General features: G+C 55.0%; 30 non-coding genes across 30 annotated transcripts; 24 read left to right on the plus strand and 6 right to left on the minus strand.

Moving 5' to 3' along the window:
- Positions 1-71: 71 nt before the first annotated feature.
- Trnag-ucc lies at positions 72-143 on the minus strand. The gene has a single exon. It is a non-coding gene; the product is annotated as a tRNA-Gly (tRNA).
- A 342-nt stretch (positions 144-485) lies between these two features.
- Trnag-gcc lies at positions 486-556 on the plus strand. Its single transcript has one exon. It is a non-coding gene; the product is annotated as a tRNA-Gly (tRNA).
- A 381-nt stretch (positions 557-937) lies between these two features.
- On the plus strand, positions 938-1,010 carry Trnam-cau. Its single transcript has one exon. It is a non-coding gene; the product is annotated as a tRNA-Met (tRNA).
- A 305-nt stretch (positions 1,011-1,315) lies between these two features.
- Positions 1,316-1,387, plus strand: Trnae-uuc. The gene has a single exon. It is a non-coding gene; the product is annotated as a tRNA-Glu (tRNA).
- A 198-nt stretch (positions 1,388-1,585) lies between these two features.
- On the plus strand, positions 1,586-1,659 carry Trnai-aau. The gene has a single exon. It is a non-coding gene; the product is annotated as a tRNA-Ile (tRNA).
- Positions 1,660-2,269: 610 nt separating this feature from the next.
- Positions 2,270-2,341, minus strand: Trnag-ucc. The gene has a single exon. It is a non-coding gene; the product is annotated as a tRNA-Gly (tRNA).
- A 342-nt stretch (positions 2,342-2,683) lies between these two features.
- Positions 2,684-2,754, plus strand: Trnag-gcc. Its single transcript has one exon. It is a non-coding gene; the product is annotated as a tRNA-Gly (tRNA).
- A 381-nt stretch (positions 2,755-3,135) lies between these two features.
- On the plus strand, positions 3,136-3,208 carry Trnam-cau. Its single transcript has one exon. It is a non-coding gene; the product is annotated as a tRNA-Met (tRNA).
- A 305-nt stretch (positions 3,209-3,513) lies between these two features.
- Trnae-uuc lies at positions 3,514-3,585 on the plus strand. Its single transcript has one exon. It is a non-coding gene; the product is annotated as a tRNA-Glu (tRNA).
- Positions 3,586-3,783: 198 nt separating this feature from the next.
- On the plus strand, positions 3,784-3,857 carry Trnai-aau. The gene has a single exon. It is a non-coding gene; the product is annotated as a tRNA-Ile (tRNA).
- A 593-nt stretch (positions 3,858-4,450) lies between these two features.
- On the minus strand, positions 4,451-4,522 carry Trnag-ucc. The gene has a single exon. It is a non-coding gene; the product is annotated as a tRNA-Gly (tRNA).
- A 342-nt stretch (positions 4,523-4,864) lies between these two features.
- On the plus strand, positions 4,865-4,935 carry Trnag-gcc. The gene has a single exon. It is a non-coding gene; the product is annotated as a tRNA-Gly (tRNA).
- A 381-nt stretch (positions 4,936-5,316) lies between these two features.
- Trnam-cau lies at positions 5,317-5,389 on the plus strand. The gene has a single exon. It is a non-coding gene; the product is annotated as a tRNA-Met (tRNA).
- Positions 5,390-5,694: 305 nt separating this feature from the next.
- Positions 5,695-5,766, plus strand: Trnae-uuc. Its single transcript has one exon. It is a non-coding gene; the product is annotated as a tRNA-Glu (tRNA).
- Positions 5,767-5,964: 198 nt separating this feature from the next.
- On the plus strand, positions 5,965-6,038 carry Trnai-aau. The gene has a single exon. It is a non-coding gene; the product is annotated as a tRNA-Ile (tRNA).
- Positions 6,039-6,631: 593 nt separating this feature from the next.
- Positions 6,632-6,703, minus strand: Trnai-uau. The gene has a single exon. It is a non-coding gene; the product is annotated as a tRNA-Ile (tRNA).
- A 342-nt stretch (positions 6,704-7,045) lies between these two features.
- Positions 7,046-7,116, plus strand: Trnag-gcc. Its single transcript has one exon. It is a non-coding gene; the product is annotated as a tRNA-Gly (tRNA).
- Positions 7,117-7,497: 381 nt separating this feature from the next.
- Trnam-cau lies at positions 7,498-7,570 on the plus strand. The gene has a single exon. It is a non-coding gene; the product is annotated as a tRNA-Met (tRNA).
- A 305-nt stretch (positions 7,571-7,875) lies between these two features.
- Positions 7,876-7,947, plus strand: Trnae-uuc. The gene has a single exon. It is a non-coding gene; the product is annotated as a tRNA-Glu (tRNA).
- A 197-nt stretch (positions 7,948-8,144) lies between these two features.
- On the plus strand, positions 8,145-8,218 carry Trnai-aau. Its single transcript has one exon. It is a non-coding gene; the product is annotated as a tRNA-Ile (tRNA).
- Positions 8,219-8,828: 610 nt separating this feature from the next.
- Trnai-uau lies at positions 8,829-8,900 on the minus strand. Its single transcript has one exon. It is a non-coding gene; the product is annotated as a tRNA-Ile (tRNA).
- A 342-nt stretch (positions 8,901-9,242) lies between these two features.
- On the plus strand, positions 9,243-9,313 carry Trnag-gcc. Its single transcript has one exon. It is a non-coding gene; the product is annotated as a tRNA-Gly (tRNA).
- A 381-nt stretch (positions 9,314-9,694) lies between these two features.
- Positions 9,695-9,767, plus strand: Trnam-cau. The gene has a single exon. It is a non-coding gene; the product is annotated as a tRNA-Met (tRNA).
- Positions 9,768-10,072: 305 nt separating this feature from the next.
- Positions 10,073-10,144, plus strand: Trnae-uuc. Its single transcript has one exon. It is a non-coding gene; the product is annotated as a tRNA-Glu (tRNA).
- A 198-nt stretch (positions 10,145-10,342) lies between these two features.
- Positions 10,343-10,416, plus strand: Trnai-aau. Its single transcript has one exon. It is a non-coding gene; the product is annotated as a tRNA-Ile (tRNA).
- A 593-nt stretch (positions 10,417-11,009) lies between these two features.
- Trnai-uau lies at positions 11,010-11,081 on the minus strand. Its single transcript has one exon. It is a non-coding gene; the product is annotated as a tRNA-Ile (tRNA).
- Positions 11,082-11,423: 342 nt separating this feature from the next.
- Positions 11,424-11,494, plus strand: Trnag-gcc. Its single transcript has one exon. It is a non-coding gene; the product is annotated as a tRNA-Gly (tRNA).
- Positions 11,495-11,875: 381 nt separating this feature from the next.
- On the plus strand, positions 11,876-11,948 carry Trnam-cau. The gene has a single exon. It is a non-coding gene; the product is annotated as a tRNA-Met (tRNA).
- Positions 11,949-12,253: 305 nt separating this feature from the next.
- Trnae-uuc lies at positions 12,254-12,325 on the plus strand. The gene has a single exon. It is a non-coding gene; the product is annotated as a tRNA-Glu (tRNA).
- A 197-nt stretch (positions 12,326-12,522) lies between these two features.
- Positions 12,523-12,596, plus strand: Trnai-aau. The gene has a single exon. It is a non-coding gene; the product is annotated as a tRNA-Ile (tRNA).
- Positions 12,597-12,785: the final 189 nt, after the last annotated feature.

The following is a 12,785-nucleotide window of genomic DNA, read 5'->3' on the forward strand; positions in this document are numbered from 1 at the left end:
GTAAGAGGGCGAAAAAACAATAATTTAAGAGCGCGTGGCAAAAGTACTCATACGCGAAATTAAAAGCCTGCTGCGGTGGCCGGGAATCGAACCCGGATCAACTGCTTGGAAGGCAACTATGCTGACCATTACACCACCACCGCACAAGCGAGCGCCGCGCGTCCGCGCTGTGTCGGCTTCCCGCCAGTCGGCAGCGGCGGAAGGTGATCGTACCTGGCAGGCGCATTTCGAGGCAGGCTAGGGGAGCACATCCAGACGCATTCGGACAGCGTATCCGCGCACATTTCGCATCCTTTGGCAAGAGTTGGGCGCCGGCGACGCAAGAGTACGCAGAGGACCGCGTTCTGGCGGCATTTTTAAGCAGTGCAGTGCAGGATTCAGCGTCTGCAGCATCTTTCCCACAGAATGCTACGGCGCTTGACGGCAGTCCCACTTTCCCTTGAGACATCTGCTCGGGAAGCAGCGTCAAGTTACCGCTGGCCCCAGCATCGGTGGTTCAGTGGTAGAATGCTCGCCTGCCACGCGGGCGGCCCGGGTTCGATTCCCGGCCGATGCATCATTTTGCTTTTCCCGCGATGATGCTGCCGCGTGGCTTGAGCGCTTGAGATGCACGATCCACAAGAATGTGTAGCTGGATTTCCCTTGAGAAGGACCGAGAACGCAGCACTCGCGGGTCCCCACTAGGACGCTCGCATCATGTTCTACAGACTAGCGTCGGCCTGGCCTCACAAGTTGCCGGGTCCGGGTGCCTCCGAGGCTCTGAACTTTAACGACAAGGAGTGCTGCCTATCGTTGCAACAGCTGCAGCAGCACCGCAATCAACTGGGCCGGCAGTGCACGTGTAGCAACAGAACACGTTATCCAGGAAGTACAGTGTCTCTACGTCTAATATTGGGTACGGCATTTACCCAGTTTGCAGGACAAGCGGTGCACCCGTGCCTCGGTAGCGCAGTAGGCAGCGCGTAAGTCTCATAATCTTAAGGTCGTGAGTTCGATCCTCACCCGGGGCATTTAATTTTCTGTGACTGATGGTGGTGCTGTTGCTAGGGCGCCAACGTATTTCTTGTTTGTTATCCACAACGTTTCAACGCTTCAGCGGGAAAATGTTTACTTCCTGTTATTGCTACTTACAGCTTCCCTTTTCCTCTTCTCCCAGCAGAGCATGAAGCCAAAAGCATTGCTCTGCGACGTTTGAGGTGCGCGCCTTGCCAGTCACTATGTGCAAAGATGCTCGCAAAGAGAGAGGGGCGCCGACGCGGCACTCGACACGAAATGCGACAAGCGACCGTACGAACGGTCGAACGAAACGGCCGCATCCGGTGTGGTCTAGTGGCTAGGATACCTGGCTTTCACCCAGGAGGCCCGGGTTCGATTCCCGGTACCGGAACGGAATTTTTTCCACACGAATCGTGACAGGTTTGAGCTGTCCGAGCGGCCGTTTCCCGTCCTGCTCGCAATATAGCTACTGTTTCGTGACCGTCAGCAGAATATAGACTAGGGAAGCAGACACACGACGACCATAGAAATGGTGTATGGCTTCATGCCACCTGTTTCCAGCGTAGGGCTGAGCAACTGCATCTGCCGAGGCCCGTTAGCTCAGTTGGTTAGAGCGTCGTGCTAATAACGCGAAGGTCGTGGGTTCGATCCCCCCACGGGCCACTACTCCTTTACTACTACGAAAAGGCAGCGCCGATTTCAGCTGGCGAGTGTGATGACCAGAAGATCATCACCCTGCGTGGAAGTTGACAGAGGATCCGAACCCGACTCGTCGGGAAGCGCTACAGCATTCACTCGGCAATGGCCATAATATCTTGAATACACTGGTTCTCAACCGATAAAGAGAAAATGAAAGAAAATGTCCGATTGCCGATGCGTAACAACTTTGGCCCTTGTCAGTACTTGGGCGGGTGAGCGCATGGGAACACAGGGCACTATTTGCACTTTTACTACCTATTTTTGTTTCTCCTTTGTTTTCGGAGCTACAGCCCGATTCGGTCAGGGAGACGCCACCGTGAAATGAAGGGGGCGTGCTGTGTGTCCATCGCCTCGCCTCTCCTTAGCTCTCTCAGTCGTTTCTCGTGCTTGTCGTTTTGATAAAGGCCGATTTGAGAGCGTCAGCTCTCGCGTCAGCTGAGCAAAGTCGAGACAAGTCGAGACACGAGACAAGTCGAGACACACTAAGGGCTGGTATGCAGCGAGTAAGAGGGCGAAAAAACAATAATTTAAGAGCGCGTGGCAAAAGTACTCATACGCGAAATTAAAAGCCTGCTGCGGTGGCCGGGAATCGAACCCGGATCAACTGCTTGGAAGGCAACTATGCTGACCATTACACCACCACCGCACAAGCGAGCGCCGCGCGTCCGCGCTGTGTCGGCTTCCCGCCAGTCGGCAGCGGCGGAAGGTGATCGTACCTGGCAGGCGCATTTCGAGGCAGGCTAGGGGAGCACATCCAGACGCATTCGGACAGCGTATCCGCGCACATTTCGCATCCTTTGGCAAGAGTTGGGCGCCGGCGACGCAAGAGTACGCAGAGGACCGCGTTCTGGCGGCATTTTTAAGCAGTGCAGTGCAGGATTCAGCGTCTGCAGCATCTTTCCCACAGAATGCTACGGCGCTTGACGGCAGTCCCACTTTCCCTTGAGACATCTGCTCGGGAAGCAGCGTCAAGTTACCGCTGGCCCCAGCATCGGTGGTTCAGTGGTAGAATGCTCGCCTGCCACGCGGGCGGCCCGGGTTCGATTCCCGGCCGATGCATCATTTTGCTTTTCCCGCGATGATGCTGCCGCGTGGCTTGAGCGCTTGAGATGCACGATCCACAAGAATGTGTAGCTGGATTTCCCTTGAGAAGGACCGAGAACGCAGCACTCGCGGGTCCCCACTAGGACGCTCGCATCATGTTCTACAGACTAGCGTCGGCCTGGCCTCACAAGTTGCCGGGTCCGGGTGCCTCCGAGGCTCTGAACTTTAACGACAAGGAGTGCTGCCTATCGTTGCAACAGCTGCAGCAGCACCGCAATCAACTGGGCCGGCAGTGCACGTGTAGCAACAGAACACGTTATCCAGGAAGTACAGTGTCTCTACGTCTAATATTGGGTACGGCATTTACCCAGTTTGCAGGACAAGCGGTGCACCCGTGCCTCGGTAGCGCAGTAGGCAGCGCGTAAGTCTCATAATCTTAAGGTCGTGAGTTCGATCCTCACCCGGGGCATTTAATTTTCTGTGACTGATGGTGGTGCTGTTGCTAGGGCGCCAACGTATTTCTTGTTTGTTATCCACAACGTTTCAACGCTTCAGCGGGAAAATGTTTACTTCCTGTTATTGCTACTTACAGCTTCCCTTTTCCTCTTCTCCCAGCAGAGCATGAAGCCAAAAGCATTGCTCTGCGACGTTTGAGGTGCGCGCCTTGCCAGTCACTATGTGCAAAGATGCTCGCAAAGAGAGAGGGGCGCCGACGCGGCACTCGACACGAAATGCGACAAGCGACCGTACGAACGGTCGAACGAAACGGCCGCATCCGGTGTGGTCTAGTGGCTAGGATACCTGGCTTTCACCCAGGAGGCCCGGGTTCGATTCCCGGTACCGGAACGGAATTTTTTCCACACGAATCGTGACAGGTTTGAGCTGTCCGAGCGGCCGTTTCCCGTCCTGCTCGCAATATAGCTACTGTTTCGTGACCGTCAGCAGAATATAGACTAGGGAAGCAGACACACGACGACCATAGAAATGGTGTATGGCTTCATGCCACCTGTTTCCAGCGTAGGGCTGAGCAACTGCATCTGCCGAGGCCCGTTAGCTCAGTTGGTTAGAGCGTCGTGCTAATAACGCGAAGGTCGTGGGTTCGATCCCCCCACGGGCCACTACTCCTTTACTACTACGAAAAGGCAGCGCCGATTTCAGCTGGCGAGTGTGATGACCAGAAGATCATCACCCTGCGTGGAAGTTGACAGAGGATCCGAACCCGACTCGTCGGGAAGCGCTACAGCATTCACTCGGCAATGGCCATAATATCTTGAATACACTGGTTCTCAACCGATAAAGAGAAAATGAAAGAAAATGTCCGATTGCCGATGCGTAACAACTTTGGCCCTTGTCAGTACTTGGGCGGGTGAGCGCATGGGAACACAGGGCACTATTTGCACTTTTACTACCTATTTTTGTTTCTCCTTTGTTTTCGGAGCTACAGCCCGATTCGGTCAGGGAGACGCCACCGTGAAATGAAGGGGGCGTGCTGTGTGTCCATCGCCTCGCCTCTCCTTAGCTCTCTCAGTCGTTTCTCGTGCTTGTCGTTTTGATAAAGGCCGATTTGAGAGCGTCAGCTCTCGCGTCAGCTGAGCAAAGTCGAGACAAGTCGAGACACACTAAGGGCTGGTATGCAGCGAGTAAGAGGGCGAAAAAACAATAATTTAAGAGCGCGTGGCAAAAGTACTCATACGCGAAATTAAAAGCCTGCTGCGGTGGCCGGGAATCGAACGCGGATCAACTGCTTGGAAGGCAACTATGCTGACCATTACACCACCACCGCACAAGCGAGCGCCGCGCGTCCGCGCTGTGTCGGCTTCCCGCCAGTCGGCAGCGGCGGAAGGTGATCGTACCTGGCAGGCGCATTTCGAGGCAGGCTAGGGGAGCACATCCAGACGCATTCGGACAGCGTATCCGCGCACATTTCGCATCCTTTGGCAAGAGTTGGGCGCCGGCGACGCAAGAGTACGCAGAGGACCGCGTTCTGGCGGCATTTTTAAGCAGTGCAGTGCAGGATTCAGCGTCTGCAGCATCTTTCCCACAGAATGCTACGGCGCTTGACGGCAGTCCCACTTTCCCTTGAGACATCTGCTCGGGAAGCAGCGTCAAGTTACCGCTGGCCCCAGCATCGGTGGTTCAGTGGTAGAATGCTCGCCTGCCACGCGGGCGGCCCGGGTTCGATTCCCGGCCGATGCATCATTTTGCTTTTCCCGCGATGATGCTGCCGCGTGGCTTGAGCGCTTGAGATGCACGATCCACAAGAATGTGTAGCTGGATTTCCCTTGAGAAGGACCGAGAACGCAGCACTCGCGGGTCCCCACTAGGACGCTCGCATCATGTTCTACAGACTAGCGTCGGCCTGGCCTCACAAGTTGCCGGGTCCGGGTGCCTCCGAGGCTCTGAACTTTAACGACAAGGAGTGCTGCCTATCGTTGCAACAGCTGCAGCAGCACCGCAATCAACTGGGCCGGCAGTGCACGTGTAGCAACAGAACACGTTATCCAGGAAGTACAGTGTCTCTACGTCTAATATTGGGTACGGCATTTACCCAGTTTGCAGGACAAGCGGTGCACCCGTGCCTCGGTAGCGCAGTAGGCAGCGCGTAAGTCTCATAATCTTAAGGTCGTGAGTTCGATCCTCACCCGGGGCATTTAATTTTCTGTGACTGATGGTGGTGCTGTTGCTAGGGCGCCAACGTATTTCTTGTTTGTTATCCACAACGTTTCAACGCTTCAGCGGGAAAATGTTTACTTCCTGTTATTGCTACTTACAGCTTCCCTTTTCCTCTTCTCCCAGCAGAGCATGAAGCCAAAAGCATTGCTCTGCGACGTTTGAGGTGCGCGCCTTGCCAGTCACTATGTGCAAAGATGCTCGCAAAGAGAGAGGGGCGCCGACGCGGCACTCGACACGAAATGCGACAAGCGACCGTACGAACGGTCGAACGAAACGGCCGCATCCGGTGTGGTCTAGTGGCTAGGATACCTGGCTTTCACCCAGGAGGCCCGGGTTCGATTCCCGGTACCGGAACGGAATTTTTTCCACACGAATCGTGACAGGTTTGAGCTGTCCGAGCGGCCGTTTCCCGTCCTGCTCGCAATATAGCTACTGTTTCGTGACCGTCAGCAGAATATAGACTAGGGAAGCAGACACACGACGACCATAGAAATGGTGTATGGCTTCATGCCACCTGTTTCCAGCGTAGGGCTGAGCAACTGCATCTGCCGAGGCCCGTTAGCTCAGTTGGTTAGAGCGTCGTGCTAATAACGCGAAGGTCGTGGGTTCGATCCCCCCACGGGCCACTACTCCTTTACTACTACGAAAAGGCAGCGCCGATTTCAGCTGGCGAGTGTGATGACCAGAAGATCATCACCCTGCGTGGAAGTTGACAGAGGATCCGAACCCGGCTCGTCGGGAAGCGCTACAGCATTCACTCGGCAATGGCCATCATATCTTGAATACACTGGTTCTCAACCGATAAAGAGAAAATGAAAGAAAATGTCCGATTGCCGATGCGTAACAACTTTGGCCCTTGTCAGTACTTGGGCGGGTGAGCGCATGGGAACACAGGGCACTATTTGCACTTTTACTACCTATTTTTGTTTCTCCTTTGTTTTCGGAGCTACAGCCCGATTCGGTCAGGGAGACGCCACCGTGAAATGAAGGGGGCGTGCTGTGTGTCCATCGCCTCGCCTCTCCTTAGCTCTCTCAGTCGTTTCTCGTGCTTGTCGTTTTGATAAAGGCCGATTTGAGAGCGTCAGCTCTCGCGTCAGCTGAGCAAAGTCGAGACAAGTCGAGACACACTAAGGGCTGGTATGCAGCGAGTAAGAGGGCGAAAAAACAATAATTTAAGAGCGCGTGGCAAAAGTACTCATACGCGAAATTAAAAGCCTGCTGCGGTGGCCGGGAATCGAACCCGGATCAACTGCTTATAAGGCACCTATGCTGACCATTACACCACCACCGCACAAGCGAGCGCCGCGCGTCCGCGCTGTGTCGGCTTCCCGCCAGTCGGCAGCGGCGGAAGGTGATCGTACCTGGCAGGCGCATTTCGAGGCAGGCTAGGGGAGCACATCCAGACGCATTCGGACAGCGTATCCGCGCACATTTCGCATCCTTTGGCAAGAGTTGGGCGCCGGCGACGCAAGAGTACGCAGAGGACCGCGTTCTGGCGGCATTTTTAAGCAGTGCAGTGCAGGATTCAGCGTCTGCAGCATCTTTCCCACAGAATGCTACGGCGCTTGACGGCAGTCCCACTTTCCCTTGAGACATCTGCTCGGGAAGCAGCGTCAAGTTACCGCTGGCCCCAGCATCGGTGGTTCAGTGGTAGAATGCTCGCCTGCCACGCGGGCGGCCCGGGTTCGATTCCCGGCCGATGCATCATTTTGCTTTTCCCGCGATGATGCTGCCGCGTGGCTTGAGCGCTTGAGATGCACGATCCACAAGAATGTGTAGCTGGATTTCCCTTGAGAAGGACCGAGAACGCAGCACTCGCGGGTCCCCACTAGGACGCTCGCATCATGTTCTACAGACTAGCGTCGGCCTGGCCTCACAAGTTGCCGGGTCCGGGTGCCTCCGAGGCTCTGAACTTTAACGACAAGGAGTGCTGCCTATCGTTGCAACAGCTGCAGCAGCACCGCAATCAACTGGGCCGGCAGTGCACGTGTAGCAACAGAACACGTTATCCAGGAAGTACAGTGTCTCTACGTCTAATATTGGGTACGGCATTTACCCAGTTTGCAGGACAAGCGGTGCACCCGTGCCTCGGTAGCGCAGTAGGCAGCGCGTAAGTCTCATAATCTTAAGGTCGTGAGTTCGATCCTCACCCGGGGCATTTAATTTTCTGTGACTGATGGTGGTGCTGTTGCTAGGGCGCCAACGTATTTCTTGTTTGTTATCCACAACGTTTCAACGCTTCAGCGGGAAAATGTTTACTTCCTGTTATTGCTACTTACAGCTTCCCTTTTCCTCTTCTCCCAGCAGAGCATGAAGCCAAAAGCATTGCTCTGCGACGTTTGAGGTGCGCTCCTTGCCAGTCACTATGTGCAAAGATGCTCGCAAAGAGAGAGGGGCGCCGACGCGGCACTCGACACGAAATGCGACAAGCGACCGTACGAACGGTCGAACGAAACGGCCGCATCCGGTGTGGTCTAGTGGCTAGGATACCTGGCTTTCACCCAGGAGGCCCGGGTTCGATTCCCGGTACCGGAACGGAATTTTTTCCACACGAATCGTGACAGGTTTGAGCTGTCCGAGCGGCCGTTTCCCGTCCTGCTCGCAATATAGCTACTGTTTCGTGACCGTCAGCAGAATATAGACTAGGGAAGCAGACACACGACGACCATAGAAATGGTGTATGGCTTCATGCCACCTGTTTCCAGCGTAGGGCTGAGCAACTGCATCTGCCGAGCCCGTTAGCTCAGTTGGTTAGAGCGTCGTGCTAATAACGCGAAGGTCGTGGGTTCAATCCCCCCACGGGCCACTACTCCTTTACTACCTCGAAAAGGCAGCGCCGATTTCAGCTGGCGAGTGTGATGACCAGAAGATCATCACCCTGCGTGGAAGTTGACAGAGGATCCGAACCCGACTCGTCGGGAAGCGCTACAGCATTCACTCGGCAATGGCCATCATATCTTGAATACACTGGTTCTCAACCGATAAAGAGAAAATGAAAGAAAATGTCCGATTGCCGATGCGTAACAACTTTGGCCCTTGTCAGTACTTGGGCGGGTGAGCGCATGGGAACACAGGGCACTATTTGCACTTTTACTTCCTATTTTTGTTTCTCCTTTGTTTTCGGAGCTACAGCCCGATTCGGTCAGGGAGACGCCACCGTGAAATGAAGGGGGCGTGCTGTGTGTCCATCGCCTCGCCTCTCCTTAGCTCTCTCAGCCGTTTCTCGTGCTTGTCGTTTTGATAAAGGCCGATTTGAGAGCGTCAGCTCTCGCGTCAGCTGAGCAAAGTCGAGACAAGTCGAGACACGAGACAAGTCGAGACACACTAAGGGCTGGTATGCAGCGAGTAAGAGGGCGAAAAAACAATAATTTAAGAGCGCGTGGCAAAAGTACTCATACGCGAAATTAAAAGCCTGCTGCGGTGGCCGGGAATCGAACCCGGATCAACTGCTTATAAGGCACCTATGCTGACCATTACACCACCACCGCACAAGCGAGCGCCGCGCGTCCGCGCTGTGTCGGCTTCCCGCCAGTCGGCAGCGGCGGAAGGTGATCGTACCTGGCAGGCGCATTTCGAGGCAGGCTAGGGGAGCACATCCAGACGCATTCGGACAGCGTATCCGCGCACATTTCGCATCCTTTGGCAAGAGTTGGGCGCCGGCGACGCAAGAGTACGCAGAGGACCGCGTTCTGGCGGCATTTTTAAGCAGTGCAGTGCAGGATTCAGCGTCTGCAGCATCTTTCCCACAGAATGCTACGGCGCTTGACGGCAGTCCCACTTTCCCTTGAGACATCTGCTCGGGAAGCAGCGTCAAGTTACCGCTGGCCCCAGCATCGGTGGTTCAGTGGTAGAATGCTCGCCTGCCACGCGGGCGGCCCGGGTTCGATTCCCGGCCGATGCATCATTTTGCTTTTCCCGCGATGATGCTGCCGCGTGGCTTGAGCGCTTGAGATGCACGATCCACAAGAATGTGTAGCTGGATTTCCCTTGAGAAGGACCGAGAACGCAGCACTCGCGGGTCCCCACTAGGACGCTCGCATCATGTTCTACAGACTAGCGTCGGCCTGGCCTCACAAGTTGCCGGGTCCGGGTGCCTCCGAGGCTCTGAACTTTAACGACAAGGAGTGCTGCCTATCGTTGCAACAGCTGCAGCAGCACCGCAATCAACTGGGCCGGCAGTGCACGTGTAGCAACAGAACACGTTATCCAGGAAGTACAGTGTCTCTACGTCTAATATTGGGTACGGCATTTACCCAGTTTGCAGGACAAGCGGTGCACCCGTGCCTCGGTAGCGCAGTAGGCAGCGCGTAAGTCTCATAATCTTAAGGTCGTGAGTTCGATCCTCACCCGGGGCATTTAATTTTCTGTGACTGATGGTGGTGCTGTTGCTAGGGCGCCAACGTATTTCTTGTTTGTTATCCACAACGTTTCAACGCTTCAGCGGGAAAATGTTTACTTCCTGTTATTGCTACTTACAGCTTCCCTTTTCCTCTTCTCCCAGCAGAGCATGAAGCCAAAAGCATTGCTCTGCGACGTTTGAGGTGCGCGCCTTGCCAGTCACTATGTGCAAAGATGCTCGCAAAGAGAGAGGGGCGCCGACGCGGCACTCGACACGAAATGCGACAAGCGACCGTACGAACGGTCGAACGAAACGGCCGCATCCGGTGTGGTCTAGTGGCTAGGATACCTGGCTTTCACCCAGGAGGCCCGGGTTCGATTCCCGGTACCGGAACGGAATTTTTTCCACACGAATCGTGACAGGTTTGAGCTGTCCGAGCGGCCGTTTCCCGTCCTGCTCGCAATATAGCTACTGTTTCGTGACCGTCAGCAGAATATAGACTAGGGAAGCAGACACACGACGACCATAGAAATGGTGTATGGCTTCATGCCACCTGTTTCCAGCGTAGGGCTGAGCAACTGCATCTGCCGAGGCCCGTTAGCTCAGTTGGTTAGAGCGTCGTGCTAATAACGCGAAGGTCGTGGGTTCGATCCCCCCACGGGCCACTACTCCTTTACTACTACGAAAAGGCAGCGCCGATTTCAGCTGGCGAGTGTGATGACCAGAAGATCATCACCCTGCGTGGAAGTTGACAGAGGATCCGAACCCGGCTCGTCGGGAAGCGCTACAGCATTCACTCGGCAATGGCCATCATATCTTGAATACACTGGTTCTCAACCGATAAAGAGAAAATGAAAGAAAATGTCCGATTGCCGATGCGTAACAACTTTGGCCCTTGTCAGTACTTGGGCGGGTGAGCGCATGGGAACACAGGGCACTATTTGCACTTTTACTACCTATTTTTGTTTCTCCTTTGTTTTCGGAGCTACAGCCCGATTCGGTCAGGGAGACGCCACCGTGAAATGAAGGGGGCGTGCTGTGTGTCCATCGCCTCGCCTCTCCTTAGCTCTCTCAGTCGTTTCTCGTGCTTGTCGTTTTGATAAAGGCCGATTTGAGAGCGTCAGCTCTCGCGTCAGCTGAGCAAAGTCGAGACAAGTCGAGACACACTAAGGGCTGGTATGCAGCGAGTAAGAGGGCGAAAAAACAATAATTTAAGAGCGCGTGGCAAAAGTACTCATACGCGAAATTAAAAGCCTGCTGCGGTGGCCGGGAATCGAACCCGGATCAACTGCTTATAAGGCACCTATGCTGACCATTACACCACCACCGCACAAGCGAGCGCCGCGCGTCCGCGCTGTGTCGGCTTCCCGCCAGTCGGCAGCGGCGGAAGGTGATCGTACCTGGCAGGCGCATTTCGAGGCAGGCTAGGGGAGCACATCCAGACGCATTCGGACAGCGTATCCGCGCACATTTCGCATCCTTTGGCAAGAGTTGGGCGCCGGCGACGCAAGAGTACGCAGAGGACCGCGTTCTGGCGGCATTTTTAAGCAGTGCAGTGCAGGATTCAGCGTCTGCAGCATCTTTCCCACAGAATGCTACGGCGCTTGACGGCAGTCCCACTTTCCCTTGAGACATCTGCTCGGGAAGCAGCGTCAAGTTACCGCTGGCCCCAGCATCGGTGGTTCAGTGGTAGAATGCTCGCCTGCCACGCGGGCGGCCCGGGTTCGATTCCCGGCCGATGCATCATTTTGCTTTTCCCGCGATGATGCTGCCGCGTGGCTTGAGCGCTTGAGATGCACGATCCACAAGAATGTGTAGCTGGATTTCCCTTGAGAAGGACCGAGAACGCAGCACTCGCGGGTCCCCACTAGGACGCTCGCATCATGTTCTACAGACTAGCGTCGGCCTGGCCTCACAAGTTGCCGGGTCCGGGTGCCTCCGAGGCTCTGAACTTTAACGACAAGGAGTGCTGCCTATCGTTGCAACAGCTGCAGCAGCACCGCAATCAACTGGGCCGGCAGTGCACGTGTAGCAACAGAACACGTTATCCAGGAAGTACAGTGTCTCTACGTCTAATATTGGGTACGGCATTTACCCAGTTTGCAGGACAAGCGGTGCACCCGTGCCTCGGTAGCGCAGTAGGCAGCGCGTAAGTCTCATAATCTTAAGGTCGTGAGTTCGATCCTCACCCGGGGCATTTAATTTTCTGTGACTGATGGTGGTGCTGTTGCTAGGGCGCCAACGTATTTCTTGTTTGTTATCCACAACGTTTCAACGCTTCAGCGGGAAAATGTTTACTTCCTGTTATTGCTACTTACAGCTTCCCTTTTCCTCTTCTCCCAGCAGAGCATGAAGCCAAAAGCATTGCTCTGCGACGTTTGAGGTGCGCTCCTTGCCAGTCACTATGTGCAAAGATGCTCGCAAAGAGAGAGGGGCGCCGACGCGGCACTCGACACGAAATGCGACAAGCGACCGTACGAACGGTCGAACGAAACGGCCGCATCCGGTGTGGTCTAGTGGCTAGGATACCTGGCTTTCACCCAGGAGGCCCGGGTTCGATTCCCGGTACCGGAACGGAATTTTTTCCACACGAATCGTGACAGGTTTGAGCTGTCCGAGCGGCCGTTTCCCGTCCTGCTCGCAATATAGCTACTGTTTCGTGACCGTCAGCAGAATATAGACTAGGGAAGCAGACACACGACGACCATAGAAATGGTGTATGGCTTCATGCCACCTGTTTCCAGCGTAGGGCTGAGCAACTGCATCTGCCGAGCCCGTTAGCTCAGTTGGTTAGAGCGTCGTGCTAATAACGCGAAGGTCGTGGGTTCAATCCCCCCACGGGCCACTACTCCTTTACTACCTCGAAAAGGCAGCGCCGATTTCAGCTGGCGAGTGTGATGACCAGAAGATCATCACCCTGCGTGGAAGTTGACAGAGGATCCGAACCCGACTCGTCGGGAAGCGCTACAGCATTCACTCGGCAATGGCCATCATATCTTGAATACACTGGTTCTCAACCGATAAAGAGAAAATG

Source organism: Schistocerca piceifrons, unplaced genomic scaffold (genome assembly GCF_021461385.2).
Source record: "Schistocerca piceifrons isolate TAMUIC-IGC-003096 unplaced genomic scaffold, iqSchPice1.1 HiC_scaffold_567, whole genome shotgun sequence".
NCBI classification, from domain to species: domain Eukaryota; kingdom Metazoa; phylum Arthropoda; class Insecta; order Orthoptera; family Acrididae; genus Schistocerca; species Schistocerca piceifrons.